This window comes from Narcine bancroftii, chromosome 1 (genome assembly GCF_036971445.1).
Source record: "Narcine bancroftii isolate sNarBan1 chromosome 1, sNarBan1.hap1, whole genome shotgun sequence".
Lineage (NCBI taxonomy): Eukaryota > Metazoa > Chordata > Chondrichthyes > Torpediniformes > Narcinidae > Narcine > Narcine bancroftii.
This window is the reverse complement of record NC_091469.1, coordinates 264,001,723-264,024,312: the sequence shown is the minus strand read 5'-3', so window position 1 is coordinate 264,024,312 and position 22,590 is coordinate 264,001,723. Positions and strand designations below refer to the sequence as shown.

Here is a 22,590-nt window from a genome sequence, read left to right as displayed (position 1 = left end):
AATGCTGTTAGACGCTGGTTATCCTCCTCTACCTGAATGAATCTCAGGAAGTTTTCAAAGTTCAGCAGCCAGAAGTTAAAGGCTTTGAAGGCTGTAGCTGACTGTGGGTCGATATCAAGTTTTTCTGGCCGAGTTAAACGCTCCATCCCTTTCAAAAAAAATTCTTTTGCTAATAAAATTGTAGAGCTCGTCGAAAGAACCAAAGACTTGTTGATCCAAACCAAGGCTTTTATTAGCAAAAGACCGGAGCTCTTCACAGGTGGCCGACCAGTCCGGAATGATCCGACCTGGCTAGGGACACAACCCTTTAAGGCCCAGACAATAGGAGTGGCTTAGCTCTCAGCCAATCGCTGTAAGCACAGTCTAGGTACAGTAACTATATACACTATGTACATTGGTGATAGACCTGTACTATCACAGTAGGATGGACAATTTTAGTTCTGTTTTATATTTTACAGCCAAAACCTATGACTGATGTCTCATATATTTATTTGCCTCATCTTAACCAATATAGTCACCTCATTGATCATTCTACCATAAGCTCAGAAGTGGTGATATTCTCTGATGACTGAACAATGTTCCAATCTATTTGCAGACCCTTAGAAAATGTCAGGCCTACATGCACCAACCTAGATACTCATCAGTGTCAATTTCAGAAGTGGAAGCAATTTTCATCTCTGACTATTATAGTACTAGTGACCCAGGTTCGAATCTTGTGCTGTCCATAAGGAGCTTCTATGTTCTCCCCGTGACCGGGTGGGTTTCCTCCGAGTGCTCCTGTTTTCTCCTTCACTCCAGAGTCATCTGGGTTCGCAGATTAACTGGTCACATGCGTGTATTTGAGTGGAGCGGGCTCGTGGGACACAAGGACCTGTTACTAAATTATCAAACAATGATCACCACCCAACAAAATAAAATCTAAAACCTCTCTCAAGTCACTTAGTGACTTTACCATCATCACATCGGCTACCTCAAACATTCCAGAGATTACGATTGACAAGAAATTGAATTTGACTACCAAATACAGTAAGTAGGAGAACAGCTGTTACTCGCTGGCTGAAGCCCCAAAGACCTCTCAACATCTACAAAGCCCAAGTGGATGGAGTACTCTCCATTTCCCTAATGAATGCAGCCCCATCACCTCTGAAAAGGTACTGAGTACTCAAAACATGTTTGCTTGACGCCATTCAAGATGGAGCTTGCTCGGCACCCCAGCAACCAACTGTAGTGCTATCAATTAAACCCGACAGGCCGGAGTCAAGATTAATAGGCTTTTATCACTATAAACTTGCACTCATAGCTTACATGCTGTTGGCCCGATTCCAAGGCAGAACTGAGGGAGGGGGATTGGGCGATACAGAGTTCCACCACACCAACCTAAACATATAATCCCTCTGACTACTGCACAGTCACTGCACCATGAAACATTTCCAAATGAACTGCAGATACTCTCAGAGGACCTTCCAAACTCCTGACCTCTACCGCTGAAAAAGGCAACGGCAGCAGATGAGTGGGAACCCCATCACCTACAGAGACCTACCCAACTGAGCAGCAGTTTCATTTGGAAATCTATTGGAGTTGAGTAAGTAGTCATCAGGTCTTCTTCCTGGAACTTCCATGTTACTGCATTATGAGAGAACCTTGAGCCAGGAAGACGATAGGTCACTTCAGCATAAATGAAAACGATGGCTCTAGTACTGGATGTGCAAAAGGCACATATTTATCTCACTCTTCACACTTTTCCTTCATAGGGCAGTGACTATTAAATGAGATATTTCTCTGTGATAGTATGGATACTATCACCAATGTATATATTTGTATAAATATTTATATATAGTAGTAGTGATTGGCTGAGAGCTGTAGCCATGCCCACTGGCAGGTCATAAAGGGCTGCTCCTATCCAGACCCAGGTCAGTCTGGACAGGTTGACCTCGATTTAATGCGCGCCAGTCTTTTCCTAATAAAAGCCTTGGTTTGAGTCAACAAGTCTTTGGGTCATTCAATGCGCTACATTCCCTTACAGGTTTTTGTAACTGTATTAACTGTTTTACCCCTTCCAGTTCCTTGTATCTCATCCATTAGTCACCATTTGTATTTATGTGTGTTTTTTTTTCCATTTTAACTTTGATCTCTTTTGGTTAAGGTAGACTCTTTATCCCTGAGAGCTATGGTATGGTATCATAGTGGCATCAAGATTGAACTATTTGAATAGAAAGTGTGGGCCTACAATGTGTGGAATTTAAATTCAGTTAATGATCTGCAGTTCGTAAAAGAGAAAAGAAAAACAAAGCTGGTCTAAGTGATGACCATAAAACCATTGGATTGTTGTAAACCCTCAACTGTCTCATGCTGTCTTGCCTGTATGTGAATCCAGACTCACTAATCTGGTGGATTGAAATGGCCCGGCAAACTATTCAATCCACGGGCAATTTGGGATGAGCAAATAAAAGATGACCTTACAGTGACCTCACAAAAACTTTGGAGTACATCAATCAGCAAGGATGATCTCAAATGTTTATGTGGCCACCTGCACTCCATTTTTGGTGGCATAAACACCCCCACACAAGCCAATTCTTACTCACTCTATACATCACCGCCCGCTCCTGTAACAACATACAGTGAAACCTCGTTAGAACACGATTCCTTAATCCGCGGAATCACTTATAGGTTTCTGCGGACCCCAAACTTTTAAGGGGCGGGCTGATAACAATCAGCCAGAGACCCAACTCCCCACGCCTGACAGCCCCAGTCCCTGTGCTTGTCAGCCCCCCTCCACACTGCCTGACAGCCCACCTCCCTGCTGCGCCTGCCCCCCCATGCAGGACTTCAGGGCAGGGGGTGCCAGTGCGGGATTTTGGGGCAGGGGCGACCAGCACGGGACGTTGGGGCAGGGGCAGCTGGACGTCCCTGCCCCGATGTCCCGCGGTGGCTGCCCCAGCCCTGATGTCCCGCGCTGGCACCTCCTGCCCCAAAGCCCCGCACTGGCCGCCCCTGCATCTTTTCCAAGACTCGGCTATAATGCGGTATGAAATCTTGGCTCCAACTACAGTGTTCTAATGAGGTTTTACTGTATCTGCACATAAAATTCTGGAGCTTCCCTGATTTTAATAGATCTTTTACGGTAGACTCATTATCAACTGCCGATCTCTTAAGTTTTGTTAGTTGCTTACTAAACATCTCTGCTTCTCAACATTTAGTTCAAAACATCCCCTTAAACCTATTTCTTTATCAGTCAAGGGGGAAGGGCAGCATCACTCCTCTTCCGCCTTTGTCCTTCATGCTGGATTCAGCAAAGAGCTCTAGCAGCACATAAGCAAGACAGGAGAGAGTGGACAGCTCGGCCTGGTAGCAGATTTGCTGTGGAAGCAGTTTCCCACCCAGTGGAACCTAGCAGGTTAGACAGCATCCATTGGTCAGATAATAGTTCAAGTTGAAACCCTTTATCAAGAATCAGATAAGAAGATGGTATTGCATATGTAAGAATTGAAAGAAGGTGGTAGAGGGATCCAAAGGTGATAGGGCAGAAGGTGGAAGGGGTATGTGGTGATTGGGAGTTGGTGGGAAATGGAATGTCCCACCTCAGGTTAGATGCACCAAATGGATGTGTCCCACAAGGTCGTGAGCTGATAATAAAATATAAGTAATACAAAAAACATCTAAGTTTCTTTTACACATGGTGGGAGAGGAAAGAACTATTGGGAGGGTGGAAAAGTTAGAGATAAAAAAAAAAAACTAGGTACAAGAGCAGGTAAAGATGAGACCAGAATTCACTGGAATGGGATGGGGTGAGGGTTACATAGAATTAGAAAAAAATCATGTTAGTTAATCATTATAGTTAAGACTTCTTGTTCCTCAAGTTTATGATTAGCCTCACTCTAACGGTGGATAAGGCCGAGGATAAACATGCCACCGTAGGAATGGTTGGGGGAGTTGAAATTATTGGCTACTGGAAGCTCAGGTTTATGCCCACAAACAGAGGCTAGATGTTCGATTGAAATGGTTACCCAATCTGCATTTGGTCTCAATAATGTTTAGGAGGCCACACTGAGCACACTTTTGGAAGTACATTCACTTGGATGATGTGCATGTAAAGCTTTGCCTCACTGAGCAGGTCTGTTTGTGGCTCTGGTTGGAGGTGAAGGAGGAGATGTAGGGACAAAGGGTTGCACTTTCTGTGATAGCAGTAGCAAGTGCCAAAAGGGAAAGGAAGGGTAGGATGGAGTGGGGGGGGAGGAGGGGAGAAGGAAGATTGGGCTCATGAGTCTCAGAGAGATTTATCCCTGCTGAAGGTGGATAAGGGTGGGGAGAGAAGAAAGTTGCAGATGCTGAAATCTTGACCTGCTGAGTTTCTCCAGCACGTCAAACCTTTTGCATTTCTCTGTAAACCTATTTTTTAAATGATGAACCAGGTAAGTTTGTGGATTAAAGTTATTTTTTTTAAACATTCCAATAAATTTGAGAAGTACTGTTAATGCAGCAGTTCAGTGAAAAACTATTACACAGTGTCAGTGACCTGGTTCAAATCCACTGCCGTCTGTGAGGAATATGTATGTTCTCCCCCTAACCACATGGGTTTACTCCCAGTACTCCAGTTTCCTTTCATGTTCTAAAGATGTTCAGGGTGAGTGCATTCATTGGTCACATGTGTGTATTTTGGTGGTGTGGTCCCATGGGACTTTTTTTTTTTTTTACAAATGATGTATCAATACAACTTTGTGTAGCTACATTATATTCAATGGGAAGTTTTTCTTCCACCCCCATAGACTGTAAACTATGCCAAGATTGTCCCCGGACCCACTCCTCCCCACTTCCCTCGATCAGAACAACTCTCGCTCCATTTTCGCAAATACATCTTCATTTTTTCTCTGCATTACATGATGCGCAAAAATGTTTTGTAAATCCTGGTTCTTATTCAAAACAGACAAAGCCCAGTAAATGATGTGAAAGCTTCAGAGGGAATCCAACTCATCATTTTGTACAGCCTTACTTAAATACCAGCTGCAACTGAGAATACTGAGCAGCTCACAGGAAAATATATGACATCCGCGCAGCAAAAAAAAAGGACAAAGGCAGCAAAATCATTTTGCATTCACAACAAATATGCCCATATTTTGTGACAGAAAAATTCAATGTCATGGTTACTTTTGATGGAAAATCCAAGAATATTAAATTTCAATGTACAGTATGGGAACAAGTACTTCCAGACCATGAACTCATGCCCCTTAAGTACATCTACAACCCCATATGGTTTGAAGGGTTGGTGGAAACCAGAACACTCAGGAGAAACCCATGCAGACGTGGGGAGAATGTCCTTACAGACAGCATGAGATGCGAAACTGCGTCGCTCTAACTTCTGCTTTATCCGTGCCACCCAACAGATGGCTCATTGACTGCTTGGAGAATCTGAAAGATTCTCATTAAAAACATGCAATGGACAAACCAGACAATTTTTTATAAATTGTGGTTGTTGTGGTGCTGTCGATCAAGACATTCTGTGATGTGGGCTGCCTGGCACCTAAAACTGCAGAGTGGAAACAATCATTTTAGCTTTCCTCAAAGTAACCGTAGCAAGTCATCATTCAGTCCGAGGCCTTGGTAGAGTGTCTGGAGTTCATCTTCTACGATGACCTAACCCTTCCAGAAGTCATGGCCTATGTGGTTGGAGAAGTGAACCACATTCACTGCATCCACTGTAAATAATCTCTTCATGATTATTATGTAAAATTTATAAATTATTTAATCGGATGTGCATTCCTTTTAGACTCCATTTGTTTTTTTTTCACTTGTATCTCTTTCACCAAGAAAGAAAAGCAGTTATACAGCCATGTATCGAATTGCATCCGGGTTATGTTCTAGAAGTGGAGACACAAATCGATTTGGGCCTAAGTCGATCATTATAGGTGAAATATACTGAACAACATAAGATAACATGACACACATACATATTTACCTAGACCTCTATATCAGAGATTCTCAACCTTTTTCTTTCCATTCACATATTACCTGAAGTATTCCCTCTGCCAATAGGTGCTCTGTGGTTAGTAAGGGATTACTTCCGGTGGTATATGGGTGGAAAGAAAAAGTCCACTCACATATTACCTGAAGTATTCCCTCTGCCGATAGGTGCTCTGTGGTTAGTAAGGGATTACTTCAGGTGGTATATGGAAGACTACACAAAAGAGTCTGGAAAAACAACCACCTGAAGAAACACACAAAGATCAGCGTTTACAGAGCCGTTGTCATACCCACGCTCATGTTCGGTTCCGAATCATGGGTCCTCTACCGGCATCACCTACGGCTCCTAGAACGCTTCCATCAGCGCTGTCTCCGCTCCATCTTCAACATTCATTGGAGTGATTTCATCACCATCATCGAAGTACTCGAGCTGGCAGAGTCTGCAAGCATCGAATCCATGCTGCTGAAGACCCAACTGCGCTGGGTGGGTCATGTCTCCAGAATGGAGGACCATCGCCTTCCCAAGATCGTGTTATATGGTGAGTTCTCCACTGGCCACCGAGACAGAGGTGCACCAAAGAAGAGGTACAAGGACTGCTTAAAGAAATCTCTTGATGCCTGCCACATTGACAACCGCCAGTGGGCTGATATCGCCTCCAACCGTGCATCTTGGCGCCTCACAGTTCGGCGGGCAGCAACCTCCTTTGAAGAAGACCGCAGAGCCCACCTCACTGACAAAAGACAAAGGAGGAAAAACCCAACACCCAACCCCAACCAACCAATTCTCCCTTGCAACCACTGCAATCGTGCCTGCCTGTCCCGCATTGGACTTGTTAGTCACCAACGAGCCTGCAGCAGACGTGGACATACCCCTCCATAAATCTTCGTCCGCGAAGCCAAGCCAAAGATATGGGTGGAAAGAAAAAGTTTGAAAACCACTGTTTTAATTGTCCCTAATTGACTCGTTATGTGCACGGTTTCATAACTCCAAAGGAAATGGGCCAATGACAATTTTTCTCAGGCAAATTATTTCACTAACAAATGGGTCAAGAGCAGTGGTTCTCAACCTTCCCTTTCCACCCACATACCATGTGAAGCAATCCCTTACTAATCACAGAGCACCAATGGCTCAGGGATTACTTAAAGTGGTTTGTGAATGGAAAGAAAAAGTTGAGAACCATTGCTCTATATTGTACATATACATGCCTAAATACCATAGTTAATAAAATGTAAATACGGTACAGTACCTATAAAAATATACATACACAGGTAGTAATAGTAATAAGATTGTATGTGTACTGCACTTACGACAACTGGCATTGAAGAGAGAGTACACATTAACGTAATAACACAATAACAATAAAAATTACATACATATAGATTTCAGTTACATGTATGTACTGTTCTATAAGTTAGAAGTATACTGTGTACCATTATACGGCTGACAGCACAATCCCTTTGGCTTTTGAGCCCGTATCGAATACTTGATGCATTTCTTAATGTCTGGTAACGCCTGCCAACGTGGGTCCCAGCATAAATTTTCATTAAGCCTTCATGGTGACCTCAAACATATCTGTGATCGGACATATCTGTGAGTTTTTCCTGTGGGCAAGGAAGAATTATTATTTATTGGTGGTGTAAAAAAAAACTGCACACAATGTACACGTAAACAAATAAAAGAAATATAAACAAATGATGGCGCAATATAGAGAGGAAAATCAATAAAGTGCACAAGCGAGAGTCCTTAAGTGAGTCCCTGATTGAGTTTGTCATTGAGGAGTCTGATGGGGAGGGGCAGCAGCTCTTCCTGAACCTGGTGGTGTGAGTCTTGAAGCACCTAGTCCTCTTTCCTGATGGCAGCAGGGAGAACAGAGCAGGTGCTGAGTGGTGTGGATGTCCCCGTAGATGTTCTTGATGGTGGGGAAGGTTTTCCTGTGATGTCCTGGGCTGTGTCCACTACCTTTTGCAGGGCTTTGCACTCCGGGGTATTGGTGTCCCCATAACAGACCATGATGCAGCTGGACAGTACACTTTCCACCACACCTCTGAGGAAGTAGAGGTGCTGATGTACTTTATTCATAATGCCATTGGTGTGTTGGGTCCAGGAAAGGTCCTCCGAGATAGAATTTAAATCCTCCCAAGAACTTAAATTTGCTCACCCTATCTACCTCTGATCCCCCAATGATCAGTGGATCGTACACCAATGGCTTTCCCTTCCTGAAGTCAACAATCATCTCTTTAATTTTGCTGAGATTGAGTGCAAGGTTGTGGTTGGTGCAACATTCAGCCAATCTCCCTTCTGAATGTTGACTCATTGCCATCCTTTATACAACCCAGTACTGTAATATCATCGGCAAATTTGTTGATGGTGTTATTGTCATACTGACCCTCAGCCCTTATCCTCAGAACCCCTGGTTCTGGTCTTCCCTAACTCGGAAACAACCTTCCTGTCCAATCCCTTAAGAATTTTATACATTTCTATAAGATGTCACCTCAATCTTCTAAATTCCAGTGAATATAAACCTAGTCAATCCAGCCCTTATACCACAGTATCATCGGCAAATTTGTTGATGGTGTTATTGTCGTACTGACGCACATAGTAGTAGGCGTAAACTGATTTGAGCAGGGGGCTAAGAACACAGCCCTGTGGTGCTCTGGTACAGATGGAGATTGTGGAGGAGAAAATCTTACCAATCTTCACTGATTGTAGTCTGGAGGTGAGGAAATCCGTGATCTAATTACACATTCGGGATGTTAGGTTCCAGGTCTTGGAGTTTGCTGATCACTTTTGAGGGACGATGGTGCTGAAATTTAGTCGACGAAGAGCATCCTGATATACGTCTTTGCTGGACAGGTGTTCCAGCACTTTGTGTAGAGCCAATGAAATGGTGTCTGCCGTACACTTGTTGCTAAGATAGGCGAACCAGAACAGATCCATGTCACTGCTCAGACAGGCGCTGATAGGCTTCAACCCCAGCCTTTCAAAACACTTCATTACTGTTGATGTGTTATCGGTCAATAGTCATTAAGGCAGGTTACTACACTCTTCTTGGCCACCAGTATGATTGATGCCAGTTTGAAACAGGTGGGTACCACGGAATGAGATGATGAAATATCTGTGAATACATTGATAAATTGGTCAACACATATTTTTAAAACTTGGGCAGGTACTCCATTTGTACCGATGCTTTCCTCAGGTTCACTCTCCTGACAGCACACATGTCATCCTCAGATATGGACAGGCCAGGGTCATCAGGGATTGTGGAAGTGCAGAGGGGTGGTTTTTCACTGTTATTGTGGTCAAATCAGGCATAGAAGGCATTGAGTTCCTCTGGGAGGGAAGCTTTTCTGTCTGCTACTTTGCCGGACTTGGTTTTGTAGTAGGTTATGACATTTAAACCCTGCCATAGCTTTCAGGTGCCCTTTGTTTTTTTCAATTTTCATCTGAAATCTCCAATTTGGCTGGGAGATAGCTTCTCATAGGTCATAACTCCACCTTCTGTATTGATCTTGTTCTCTGGATTTAAAGCCTGTAATCTGGCTCTCAGCAAGTTTCCTTCTTACCTCCCTGCTCAGCAGACTTCTGCCCACTGGAATGGCAAAGCACCACCTCAATTTACAGATGAAAGCCAGTTTTACCGCTCAGTTTGTATCACAATGAATTAACATTGATACACTGTAGAGCATTTTTTACGATGGTTACCCATAGGTGGGTTTTACCCCACCTTTACCTGGTATTAGTGGTTTCAATATTAAAGCATGATTTGATATTAAAAAAAAATATGTATAAATTGGAGCAGGAATAGGCCACCTGTTCTGTCAAACCTGCACAGCCATTTATCAAGATTATGGTGAAGCAAATGGATTCAACTCCACTTACGTGCCTGCTACCCACAGCTCTGAATTCCCCTGCTGTTTAAAAGTACGATTGTATTTGTTTTTATCCTTTGTTGGTTTCAATTCTTCAGGTGATCATATTATCCCGATGGTTGCTCACGAGTACAGCCCCTTGTTGGTGTTACAAACAATCTGCAGTGGGAACTCAGCTGGTTGACCACCATCAATGGGAGAGGGGGTGGGGGAGAACAAAGAATTGGTGCTGCCTTGGGTCCGAGTCTCTACATCAGGACAAAGAGTGGAGAGGGGAGATACCAAATATGAGGAAAGGGCAGAGGGATGAGAAAGGAGCCACTCAGGGACTGGTGAATCAGGGATGGAGCAAAGGATGGCAGACAGATGGAGAGTGGGGAAGGGGAGGGGGAATGGTGGAGTTGAGAGACATAGGCAGATGAAACCACTTAAAGAAAAAGAGAAAAGAAAAAGAAGGGAGTGGAAGAAACAAGATGGGCATAGGTGGACTCAGCTGGTGGAGGGAGATAAGGCTACTAGTTCTGAAATGTGACAAGTAAAGAAGGTCATAATGGTGGTAATGGGAGCTCTCAGGTAAGAAGAGACCAGATAGGACCAATTGTAACCAGAATGGGGCGAGGATATAATGAGAGAAATGTGAGCTTGAGGTTGTTGGAATCAGGAGGAGGAGGGAGTTGAGGGGATGGCGGGGGGGGGGGGGGTGCGTTTGGAATCTGGATTAAAAACAAAGTGATGGGAGGATCAAAGGTGGATCAGAAGGAGAATACAGTAAGCAAGGGTTATTTGGAATTGGAAAATTCATTGATCATTCCCTTGGGATTCAGACGACCCAGGTGGGATGTGAGGCGTTGTTTCTCTGGCTTGCGTCGGACCTTATCCTGGCAGTGGAGATGGCTGAGGATGGAGTGTGGAAATCTGAAGGAGAGGTGAACTCACCTGCAAATGGGAGCTCGGGGTGAGCATTGCAGACAGAGTGAAGGTGTTCTGTGAAACTTCTGCCAAGTCTGCACTTGGTCTTGCCAATATAGAGGGGGGTGTCACATTGGGAGCACTGTTGTGGGAAGCAAGGTTAGGGGGAGTGCAGTGCATATTTGCTTCACCTGGATGGTGGTAAAGGAGAAGGTTTAAGGAGGATTGGACATACAAAGTGATGTGGCTGGTGATGGGAACTAGTTGCAGCTGGTAGAAATGAGGAAGGATGATGTGCACGATGTGGAGATAGGTAGGGTGAAAGGTGAGGACTAGGTAAACTCTCTGTTCTGTTTGGAGGGGAGAGGAGAAATGGAGGAAATGTGAGAGAGGGGTCTGTCATTATACTATAGAAGGATACGGTTTCCTTGGAAAAAAAGGACACTTCTGGAATGGAAGGCATCATCTTGCCAGCAGACACGGCAACCATGGAGGAACTGGGAGGAGAAAAGGTGTCCTTACCAGACAGAAGGGAGATGGGTGGTCTGTGTATCCGTGGGAGTCAGTGGGTGTACAGAAAACAGTCCATCTCCTGAGACAGAGAGGTTCAGAAAGGGGAGAGAAGTTTCAGAAATAATCCAAACAGAACTCCCAGTTTATCAATGTGGGATTCAAACTGGTGTCAGTGGATTTAGATTCCGTAACTCTTTAAGCATTTCATTTGCTGAACCCATCAAAAAACTTTTTGTTCTGAGATGTCTTGGTGTAATCTTTAAATGACTCTTCATATTGCTTCAACTGTTTCTTAAATGTAGTTACAATGTATTTATACTAAATTCAATTTTAAACTATTCTTAATGCTTTGAAAATATTTCTTCCCAACTGATTAAGCCTGTTCGTGGTATCAGCCATTATTTTTTTAAAACTTTATTTATTTAAAGAATCATTAAAAAAACAACATACAATTCAATAAGAAAAATTTTGTATAAGTATATAAAAAACAACCCTAGCCCACCTTCCCACCCCATCAGCCAGCTCTCTTAAGGAGAGCCAAAATATAAATAAAAAGAAAAACTGAAAGTATTTACAATAAATCAAAGTATATCTAAATGCATATATTCCAAATAAGGAAACCACTTATTAACAAAAAAGAATAATTATCATGCAAATTATGTGTATTTTTTCCATAATAATACCAGCTTTCAATTCATTATGCCATACCAATCTCTATATTATCTTTCCATGTACTAGCTACACATTTTCGTGCTACAGACAACACTAAACGTACAAATGCAATTTGAAACTTATCCAACCCTAATCCCCTTAAAGAAACCATATAACCCAATTAAAAAATGGATGGATCTAATGTTAGTTTAATATTATATAATTTTTCCAAAACTAACCTAATTCCTTCCCAAAATGGATGTACTTTAACACAAGACCAGACAACATGTAAAAAAGTTCCAGTACATGAACCACATCTGAAACAAGAATCTGAGTTACTAAAACAATTTTTTTTTCAATTTCTCCGGAGTTAAATATAACTGATGTAAAAAAATTATAATTAAACATTCCATATCGTACATTCGCCAATTTTGTTACACTATCATAACACATATCTGCCCGATTATCTTCCAGGAAAATAAAGGTTAAACCTCTTTCCCATTTAAGCTTAGACTTCTCCCATTCCACTTTATCCATACTATCATGTAACATTTGAGAAATAACTGAAATATACCCCTTTGGTATACAGCAGGGGTGTCAAACTCAAATTCACGGAGGGCCAAAATTAAAAACTTGGACTAAGTCAAGGGCCGAACTAAATATTTATTGACAATTTTCAACAACATCTGCATGTTTTCTCTTCTTTCAACATATGTAATGTTAAACTTTTTCTTATTAAAATAAATGTTTAATAATAGTTTTGGATAAACTCTTTCCAGAAGCATTAACAAATGAGAAATAAAATATTCAATAAATAATATTTCTCTATAGAGGATTTGTCAAATGTTGCTAGTGTGCTGTCGAATAGTAAAATCTGAGGGCTATTGAGAATGTGGGAGAATAACATGATTCCTGAAACAATCAAATGGGTGACTGATTGTGGGCATGAACTCTAGCAGGGTTATTTGCCATGCCCTTTTTCCATTGGTACAGATATCCTTTGATTTACACACTTGTCAAGTTTTATGCCTAATGAGCTTGTATCCAGGTGCAGGACCATTTTTAACCAGGAATATATTTATCACTGTGACATGAAACTATTGGAAGATCGTTTTATCCTGAGATTAAAGTTCATAATACTTACTCAAGCCTGTGTGCGGGAGGGCGGGGTTTGCGGGCAATCGGGTTGGACAACGACAGTGCAGAGGCATCGGCTCTCGCTGCAGGGCGGCATCTCGGCGGATCAGCGGCCCCGTCACCGTGAGTCACGGGTCAGCCTGCGGCAGGGAGGGGGAGTGGGCAATGGTCCTGGCGAGGTCAGGCCCCCCCTGAGTTTCTGCCGGACCCCCTTGACCTGCTGAGTTTCTCCCGGACCTCCCTTGACCTGCTGAGTTTCTCCCGGACCCCCCTTGACCTGCTGAGTTTCTCCCGGACCTCCCTTGACCTGCTGAGTTTCTCCCAGACCCCCCTTGACCTGCTGAGTTTCTCCCAGACCCCCTCCCCTTGACCTTCTGTTTCTCCTGGACCCCTCCCCCTTGACCTGCTGAGTTTCTCTCGGACCCCCTTTGACCTGCTGAGTTTCTCCCGGATCCACCTTTGACATGCTGAGTTTCTCTCGGATCCCCCTTTGACGGCTGAGTTTCTCCCGGACCCCCCCTTGACCTGCTGAGTTACACCCGGACCTCCCTTGACCTGCAGAGTCTCTCCCGGACCCCCCCTTGACCTGCTGAGTTTCTCCCGGACCCCCTTTTCTTTCCATGCCGGTGTCCCAGGACCTTTCCAGGGCAATCTCCGCGCTCAGGACCGCGCTGGGATCCCAGTCAGCGGTGGAGGAGCAGGTGAGCACGGCTAATCCCGATCCAACTCATGCCACCCTCGCTCTCCACGTGTACTCTGGGCACCCGCCGCTGGTCCGGTGGGAGGGAGCAGGGCGGCCGGCGCCCCCATAGCCCGGTGGGAGCCCCAATATTCACTCCGGCGTCCCAACTCCATCTGCAGCTCAAAGAAACGCTGTGCCACTGGGGTTCTGGGCACTGGGAAGCGGCCTTGGCTTCCCCTGACACCGACCAGGCCGCGCTGCGGTGGGGGGGGGTGGGAGGGGAGACACGACAGCGTGTTTATAAAACCACCCACCACTACTTTTCAAGGACCAGGATTTTTCTCTCTCTCTCACCCTGGGACACAGCGGTTACTGTGCATGCGCTATACTGGCGCGGCAGCCAGCGGGCCACCTCTAATACATTTTTGATATGATCTTGCAGGCCAAATAGAATTATATCACGGGCCAAATTTGGCCTGCGGGCCAGAGTTTGACATGTGTGTTCTAACCGATTTAAATCATTCATCAGTAACATCAATTTAACCGTTGCCTTTAATTTGTTCACAATTTTTGGGGATTTATCTAATAATGGATCTAATACACAATTAAAATCTCCCCCAATCAAAATATTTTCTTCAGCTTGACTTAAAGTTAGAAAAGCTTCAGACATAAATTGTTCCTCATCAACATAAGGAGCGTACACATTCAGCAAAGACCATGCTTCCGCGTAAAGTTTACAATTAATCATTAAAATTCCCCCAGCAGATTCCACCAAAGATTCAAATTCAAATGCTATCTTCTTATGGATCAGAATCGCAACTCCTCTCATTTTCGAATTAAAAGAAGATGAAAATACATGACCGACCCAATCTCTCTTTAATTTCAAATCACTTTCAGTTAAATGAGTTTCCTGTAGAAAAGCAATATCAATTTTCATCTTTTTTATATAAACTAAAACTCGTTTTCATTTAATTGGGTTATTTAAACCCTGCACATTAAACGTTGCAAAATTCTGGTTGGACATTATTATCAAAATAAAGTAAAAACAAATTCAGAATCCCCTTTTTCTATTCCTTCCATTCACAACAAAAAAAGACCCCTGCCCTTCTCCAATAATAAAATTTAAAGCTCCCCTTGAAATATAATATAAATTAAAGAATCAATCAACCCCTCTTTAACAAAGTAAAACGAGCACTAAAAAAAATATTTGTTTTGTATAAATACTACAAAGGTAGTAACTCCCCACTTAACTGGGTGTGAAAAGAAATAAAATGCCTCCCACTAGTGGCGGAAAACTTCCGAAATCTTCAGCAAGCTCCATCCCCCCAACCGGACTTACAAAATTATAAGTCTTAATCAGCTCACAACCCTTATGGTTTCAGTCCCAAAACTTGCTCCGGATCATCAATATCAATCAAACATTTTGGCATGTTAGTCAGAGATGCCTTCCCATTCCCATTTCCATTCTTCTCATCAGATATCTTCCTCTTAGGCGAAGAATGCCTTTCAGTAGCCCTGTCTAGCAAAGAATTGGCAAAAATTAGAGCATCGTGATCACTCTCAAAGAACTGTGATTGGAAATTCCCATAAAAGATCTTCAAAACTGCAGGGTATCTAAAAGAAAATTTATAACCCTTCCGCCAAAGCACTTCCTTAGCAGAATTAAATTCTTTACGCCTTTTAATAATTTCTTGACTTAAATCTGGGTAGAAGAAAACCTTGTTTCCTTGTACCATCAATGAGGATTGATATCTACGTGCATTTTGAACTGCACCTTTCAATATAGTTTCCCTATCTTGGTAGCGTAGACAATGAATCAAAACAGCTCTTGGAGGTTGACCCAAGTATGGTTTACTTTGTAGAACCCTATGTGTTCTATCTAATTCCAAACCTTCTGGAAAAAATGCCAATCCTAATGCTTCGGGGATCCATTTAAAAAAAAATTATTGGATCCAGACCTTCAATTCCTTCAGGAATTCTCACTATTTTAACATTATTCCAGCAACTTTGATTTTCCAAAGAGTCTATTTTCTTCAACAAGTCCTTCTTCTGAATTTCCAGTCCGACCAAAGAATCTTCCACTTTTTCTATATTTTCTTTATTTCAGTCCACTTGTTCTTTACAAACTTGAAAGGCACCTTCTATCTTTTAAAAATTATCTTGAACTATATCCACTCTATTCAAGCACCTATTAACATCAGCTTTGACAACAGAGATATCTTTCTTAACAGAAACTTCTTCACAAATACTGTTCATTTTTTCAGTCATATTCATAAATCCATGACCAATCGAAGTAGACATTTGTGATGACATGTTACCCATTTGATGATCTATAAATTTCAAAATTGTAAAAACAGCATCAAAAGTAGTATCACTAGTTTCACCATGAGGCCGACCTTCTTTCCCTTCAGCAGCAGTCAGTATTTCTTCTCCTGTTTGTTCAGTTTGAGACAAGGCTTTAAACTGTTGTTCTTTTAATTCAGTTGTTCTTGTAACTTCTGGTCTGCACTCCTGCAGAACCAGACCCAGTATACTCAGAGCATTGCTGACTGACTTCCCCAACGAAGTCTAATAATTCACGTACTCTTGACGCACCGCGCATGCCTGGCAGCACTGAGGCCCATGCAGGCGCGTCTTCTGACATGCTGCCTTGGGCCTCTGCGTTGACACACAGCGATATCATGCTTTGGGGCCGACTCGATCAATTCTGGCACTTCTCCAGCGCGCCCGACATTGTGGGCGCACTGATCTTGAAAGGAAGAAAAAAAATCGGAAGCCTGGTGCCATTTTTCGAGGGCGCCGGGGGTAATACTTAGCCGAGCTGGTACACATTGTTGTTTAGGTAGCTGTCCAAGCGATTCCGTGGATTCCACTTGGTAAGTAGGCCTCATTTCTTCCGTACTTTTAAATGAAAATTTCTTCTCAGTCTGTGTTTTTGACTTCTTCGTATTGGCAGCCATTGTAATCTCTTAAAATTCAGACAACTTCTGAGCAGACTTTTTAAGTATTTTAATTCGGGTATTTATCAGTCCAACTGGGGGAAGACGGAATTACATCTCTTCTTCCTTCACCATCAGGCCACGCCCCTGTAATTGTTAAGTCTTGACTAAGAACTAAACCTCAGCAACATTGGCAAGTCCAGCAATAATTGCCAATCCCAAAATGACTTCACCAAATTGCTTTAGAGTTATTAATATATAAACCTGAACAAATAAGTATGGCAGATTTCCTCCCTGAATGACATTAGTAACCCAATAGGTGCTCATAATGAATGAATGATTCTGGCCTCATCATGACTAATGTCTATTGTTTTTTTTTCCCCCAATTTAGTCTTTACTTGTGCCTCTATATTATTAGTCCAGGAACTTAATTACTGCATTATTGTGAACGACTGGGCCCTGCAAAGTGTTAGAGAGCAGAGAGACGAGACAGTGCATGTACATAGTTCCACAAAAGTGAAGAGACAAGTAGAAAGTCTGATGAAGAAGGCATTTAGCAACTTGCATTCTCCAGTTAGGCCGCTGAGTACAGGGGCAGGGATGTCATGCTACAACTGGTGCAGAAAAGATTCACTTGAATTATAGGTTTACATTATAAGGAGAGGCTGGAGAAGGCAGGCAAGGTAAAAATAAATCCAAAGGGTTTCTACAGGTACATTAAAGGTAAAAGAATAGTGAGGGATAAAATTGGGCCCTTTGAGGATCAGAGGGGTAGGCGATGTGAGGAGTCAGAAGAGACAGGGGAAATTTTAAATGATTTATTTTCTTCATTATTCACTAAGGAAAGGAATATTGAGTCTATTTTAAAGAGAATAAAGGTGGCTAAATCACTGATAAGATATTCTCTAGGACCTTGATGGAGGTTAATGAAGAAATAGTGGGGGCTCTTTCAGAAATATTTAAAATGTCAGTAGCCATGAGGGAGATGTCAGAGGATTGGAGGATTGCTCATGTTGTTCCACTGTTTAAACAAAAGGAGATAACAGTAAACTGGATAATTATAGGCCCATGAGTCTGACATCAGTGGTAGGTACATAAATGGAGAGTGTTCTTAAAGGTGGAATATACAATTATTTGGATAGACAGGGACTGATTAGGAGTAGTCAATGTTAGAGATAGAGAATTTAGGTTAAAATGGCTTAAGTTAAAATGTGATGATTAATCATAAAAAGGGAAGCCAGAACAGACAGGGAGCTTACTAGCAGCCAAGGACAAAAAGTTCAGCTGGATATGTTTTTTTTAAACATATCTTTTCATGGTCATAGTGAGAGACATGCAGGAGACAAAAGATTGATAAGAAGGGTGAGAAACAGAATTTAGTGTATGTAGAGTTCGCAGCGTACGTAACGAACGTGATAATTAAAAATGCAATTGTACTTAGAATGCTTTTGCAATACTAACCAATTAAAACAGTATTAATAAGAAGGGGAAGGGCAAACAACAAGGGTATAAAAATCAATGCACTGTATGTATCGGGGCTTAACTGGTGAGAAGCCAGTTGAGTCCAACTCTGCAGACTTGTAAATAAAGCTTGTCGTGTCATCAGTTTTAAAGAGACTCATGTGTGAGAAGTTTTATTTCTGACAATTGGGGGCTCGTCCGGGATCTACACTCCAGCCGTGAGGGGAGGCGAGAAGAGGGACATCGGAGGTGGTGCACCCCGCTAAGTTCAGCGGCTCCTAGTCCCTTGCTCGTTGCTTCGGGCGGCTTGAGCGAGTGGTATCCGGACAAGGTGACACGACAAGACGGAGAGGAGAAGGGTGGCGGTTCAATCCCCGAGAAGACACCGGTAAGTGACAACTTACGATTGTGGTGTGGGGATTGGGTAACAGGTGTAACGGGATACACCTGTTAGGATAAAAAAAAACCTAATGTAATAGATCAGGTATAGAGCTTTTGTCGTGGCGTGAGGACCCTGTCGTGGGACTCTAGGATAGACCCCAGGGAAACCTCGGCGGTAACCGAAGGAGGGACAGCACCTCCGACGAAGTGCCGAGAAGAGAGGGGTCGACCCCAGGGAAACCTCAGCGGTAACCGAAGGAGGGACAGTACCTCCGACGAGGCGTCTGAGAAGAAGGGAGTAGGGTCCAGAACGAGAGGGTCCTCAGCAACGATAAACGGATCTAGGTGGGAAAATGGGAGGATCAAAATCTAAGGGCTCGTCTGAAAATTCAGGACAATTCCTGGGAGTTCCCCTTGACAGCCCTTTGGGGAGAATGTTTGAAAATTGGGATAGTAAAAGATATCGAGACAAAAACAAGAAAAAGATGGTTCAATATTGTCTCCTTTGGTCGAAACAACCTATTAAAGGTTCCTCGGTCTGGTGGCCGAAATTTGGATCTGATGAGGATTGGGTTAGACAAGCATTAAACATATATGTAAATTCGAGACCAAAGGTGAATCAAGAAGAGTCAGCATATGCATTTTGTTGGGTTCCCTGGCCAGGATCCTTAACAAAATGTTTTAAATTGAGGGTAGCGGGAGAAAAGAAGTGGGAACCTCTGGACAACCTTCCCCCTCCTTATATTCCCCCGGTGCCAACTGCGCCCGAGGAAAGCTCATTACCGGAGGGGAAAGGTGATGAATCTGATTGCCCCGAAAGGGGCCAGGAAAAAAAGGATGAATTAAGGGAGTCGGACCCTAAACTTCCACCGGTAAACCGACCCTGGACAAGATCCCAGACTGGTCCAGGACCATCAAAGTTTTCAGTAAGCCTAAATCCCCTGAGGGAAGTTCCTATGGGAGGACCGGGAGGGGGAACGGGATATGTGAATGTTCCCCTAACTAGTACAGAGGTGCGGGGATTTAAGAAAGAAATGAAAAAGTTATTGGAAGATCCTATAGGACTGGCCGAACAGCTCGACCAATTCCTGGGACCAAACACATATACGTGGGATGAGATGCAGGCAATAATGGGAACATTATTCTCACCCCAGGAGAGGCAGATGATTCGACGGGCTGCCCTCCTCATGTGGGAATATGAACAACCTGGGGACCCCAGACCCCATGAACAAAAATATCCCTTAAATGAACCCAGGTGGGACAAACGAACACCCGAGGGATTGGCAAGTATGAGACAATATAGAGAGTGGACAATTAAAGGGATACGGGAGGCTGTGCCAAAGGGTCACAATTTCACCAAGGCATTTGGGAACCACCAGGGGAAAGACGAGTCCCCTACTGATTTCTTGGAGAGGGTGAGAAAGAATGTCCAACAGTATGCGGGCGTGGACCCTAGTACACCAATGGGTGAACAGCTTATTCGAATTGAATTTGTTTCCAAATCATGGCAGGACATTAGAAAGAAACTAGAAAAGGAGGAGGACTGGAGCGAAAAACCCCTAAGCGACCTGTTAAAAAAGGCGCAAAAAGTATATGTGCAGAGAGAAGAAGAAGATCAAAAGAGGGCAACAAAGGTTATGGTACAGACTATCCGACAGATGAATGCCGAATCCAGAGGGGAAAGAAAACAAAACCTTCCTCTAAACAATCCAAGATATCCAAGAGAGGGAAGACCCCGGAGGTTCGTTAAGTGCTATTACTGCAATGAGGAAGGACACTTTAAGAGGGAATGCCCCCGATACAAGAGGGAATTGCGTGCCCTCGAACTTATGGAAGAAGATTAGGGGGGTCAGGGGTTCCAAATGTTGGGGACCAAGTATAAGAGGGAACCCCTGGTAAAACTAAAAATTGGTCCCAAGGGAGAAGAGGTGGTGTTTATGGTGGACACAGGAGCGGAACGAAGTAGTGTAATAACTGTGCCAATCGGGATTGAACCTGTAAAAAGTAATTTGAAAATTTCTGGGATAGAAGGGGCTCCCAGAATAGTATCAATAATTTCCCAAGTAACAGTGAAACTGGAAGAAAGAGAAGGGGTACAAGACCTCTTGTTGTAACCGTCGGCTGGATTTAACCTCCTAGGAAGGGACTTACAGGCTCTCCTAGGTTTGGGTGCTCTCCCTGTGGACGGAGAAGTGCGAGTCCACCTCTGTGCTCTAAAGGAAGAGGATGAACAGCAGATTGACGAGAGAGTCTGGTATAAGGAGGGAAATCGAGGAGGTCTGGACATCCCACCTTTACATGTCACATTAATACCAGGTCATCAGCCGGTAAGGAAACGTCAGTATCCTATTTCTTTGGAAGGGAGAAAAGGGCTACAGCCGGTAATTGAGACTCTAATACGAGACGGACTATTAGAAGAATGCATGTCACCTTATAACATCCCTATACTCCCAGTGAAAAAGTCAGATGGATCCTATCGCCTAGTTCAGGATCTAAGAAGTTTGAATGCTAATGTTCAGACCCGCCACCCAGTGGTGCCTAATCCCTATACTATTATGAGTCGGATTCCCCCAGACCATGAGTGGTTTAGTGTTATCGACTTGAAGGATGCCTTCTGGACGTGTCCATTAGAAGAGGAAAGTAGAGATATGTTCGCGTTTGAATGGGAAAATCCATGGACAGGTAGACGGAGACAGCTTCGGTGGACTGTATTGCCCCAAGGGTTCACTGAATCTCCGAACCTGTTTGGACAAATGCTAGAACAAATCCTGGCGGACTATCCACAATCTGATGATTCCCAACTAATGCAGTATGTGGACAATTTACTATTATCAGGACCCAAGGAACAAGAAATGAGGGGAGATACAATTAGACTCTTGAATTATCTGGGGAAAAAGGGTCTACGGGTGTCCAGGAACAAGTTACAGTTCGTTGAGAGAACTGTGGTATATCTGGGACACCAGATAAGTAAAGGACAGAGACGGATTACCCCTGAACGGATTGCAGGAATCACTAGAATGCCGTTACGCCGTAATAAGAAGGAAATAAGACAATTCCTGGGACTCTTAGGTTACTGTAGGTTATGGATAGAGGACTACTCAGCATTGGTGAAGTTTATGTATGAAAAGCTGACAAATGAAAATGAATATCCATTGAAATGGACCCAGGAGGAGGAGGGATGGTTTGAGGACTTGAAGCATCGCCTGACACGAGCCCCGGTACTCACTCTGCCCTCTTTAAAACAGCCCTTCCAGCTATTTGTCACTCATAACCAAGGAACAGCTGTGGGAGTTTTAACACAGGAAAAAGGTGGTCAGCGACACCCAGTGGCTTTCCTTTCCAAAATGATGGACCCAGTGTCTCGCGGATGGCCGACGTGTATCCAGGGAGTAGCAGCTGCTGCTCTGTTGGTAGAGGAAGCATGTAAACTTACTTTTGGAGGAAAGATGACTGTGTACACCTCCCATTCTGTGAGTGTTTTATTAACACAAACTGCCCATCGATGGCTGACTGATTCTCGCATATTAAAGTATGAAACCATTTTAATGGTCGGAGAAGATCTACGGTTTGCAAAGATTAATAGCTGCAACCCAGCTCAGTTTTTATACGGCAGTGAAACAGAGAGAGAGGTGGAGCACGACTGTGTCGAGTTGAGGGATCTTCAGACCAAGACCCGAGAAGACCTTTGCGATACTCCTCTGGGAGAAGGATATGAATTCTACATTGACGGCTCCGCCAGATGTGTTGACGGAATGAGAAGAAGTGGGTATGCTATAATAGAAGGAAATACTTGGAAAGTAGTAGAATCCACGAGACTACCCGGAAGCTGGTCAGCACAGTCCTGTGAACTATATGCCTTGCAGAGAGCCCTCAGAATACTGGCAGAGAAAACTGGAACGATTTACACTGATTCCAAATACGCATACGGGGTAGTGCATACCTTTGGTAAGATCTGGAAGGAGCGTGGTCTAATTACATCAAGAGGAAAGGAATTGGCACACGAACAGATGATTACTCTGACTTTAGAAGCCTTGACATTACCCCAGGAAATAGCAGTGGTCTACATACCAGGCCATCAGAGGGGAGACAGAC

The 22,590-nt window shown here is 43.5% G+C and overlaps 1 protein-coding gene across 4 annotated transcripts in view; it reads right to left on the bottom strand.

Moving 5' to 3' along the window:
• Nucleotides 1–22,590, bottom strand: part of trim66 (tripartite motif containing 66) — a 337,321-nt gene that overhangs the window by 209,391 nt on the left and 105,340 nt on the right. For 2 of the 4 annotated variants that reach the window (XM_069897373.1, XM_069897330.1), the window contains exon 2: nucleotides 7,387–7,557. The exons of 1 other annotated variant lie outside the window; for it this stretch is intronic. The gene's annotated coding sequence lies outside the window, so the exon portion shown is untranslated. Of the gene's footprint in view, nucleotides 1–1,540; nucleotides 1,565–7,386; nucleotides 7,558–22,590 lie in introns of those variants that run through there. One more of the 4 variants, XM_069897340.1, reaches the window with a different exon arrangement.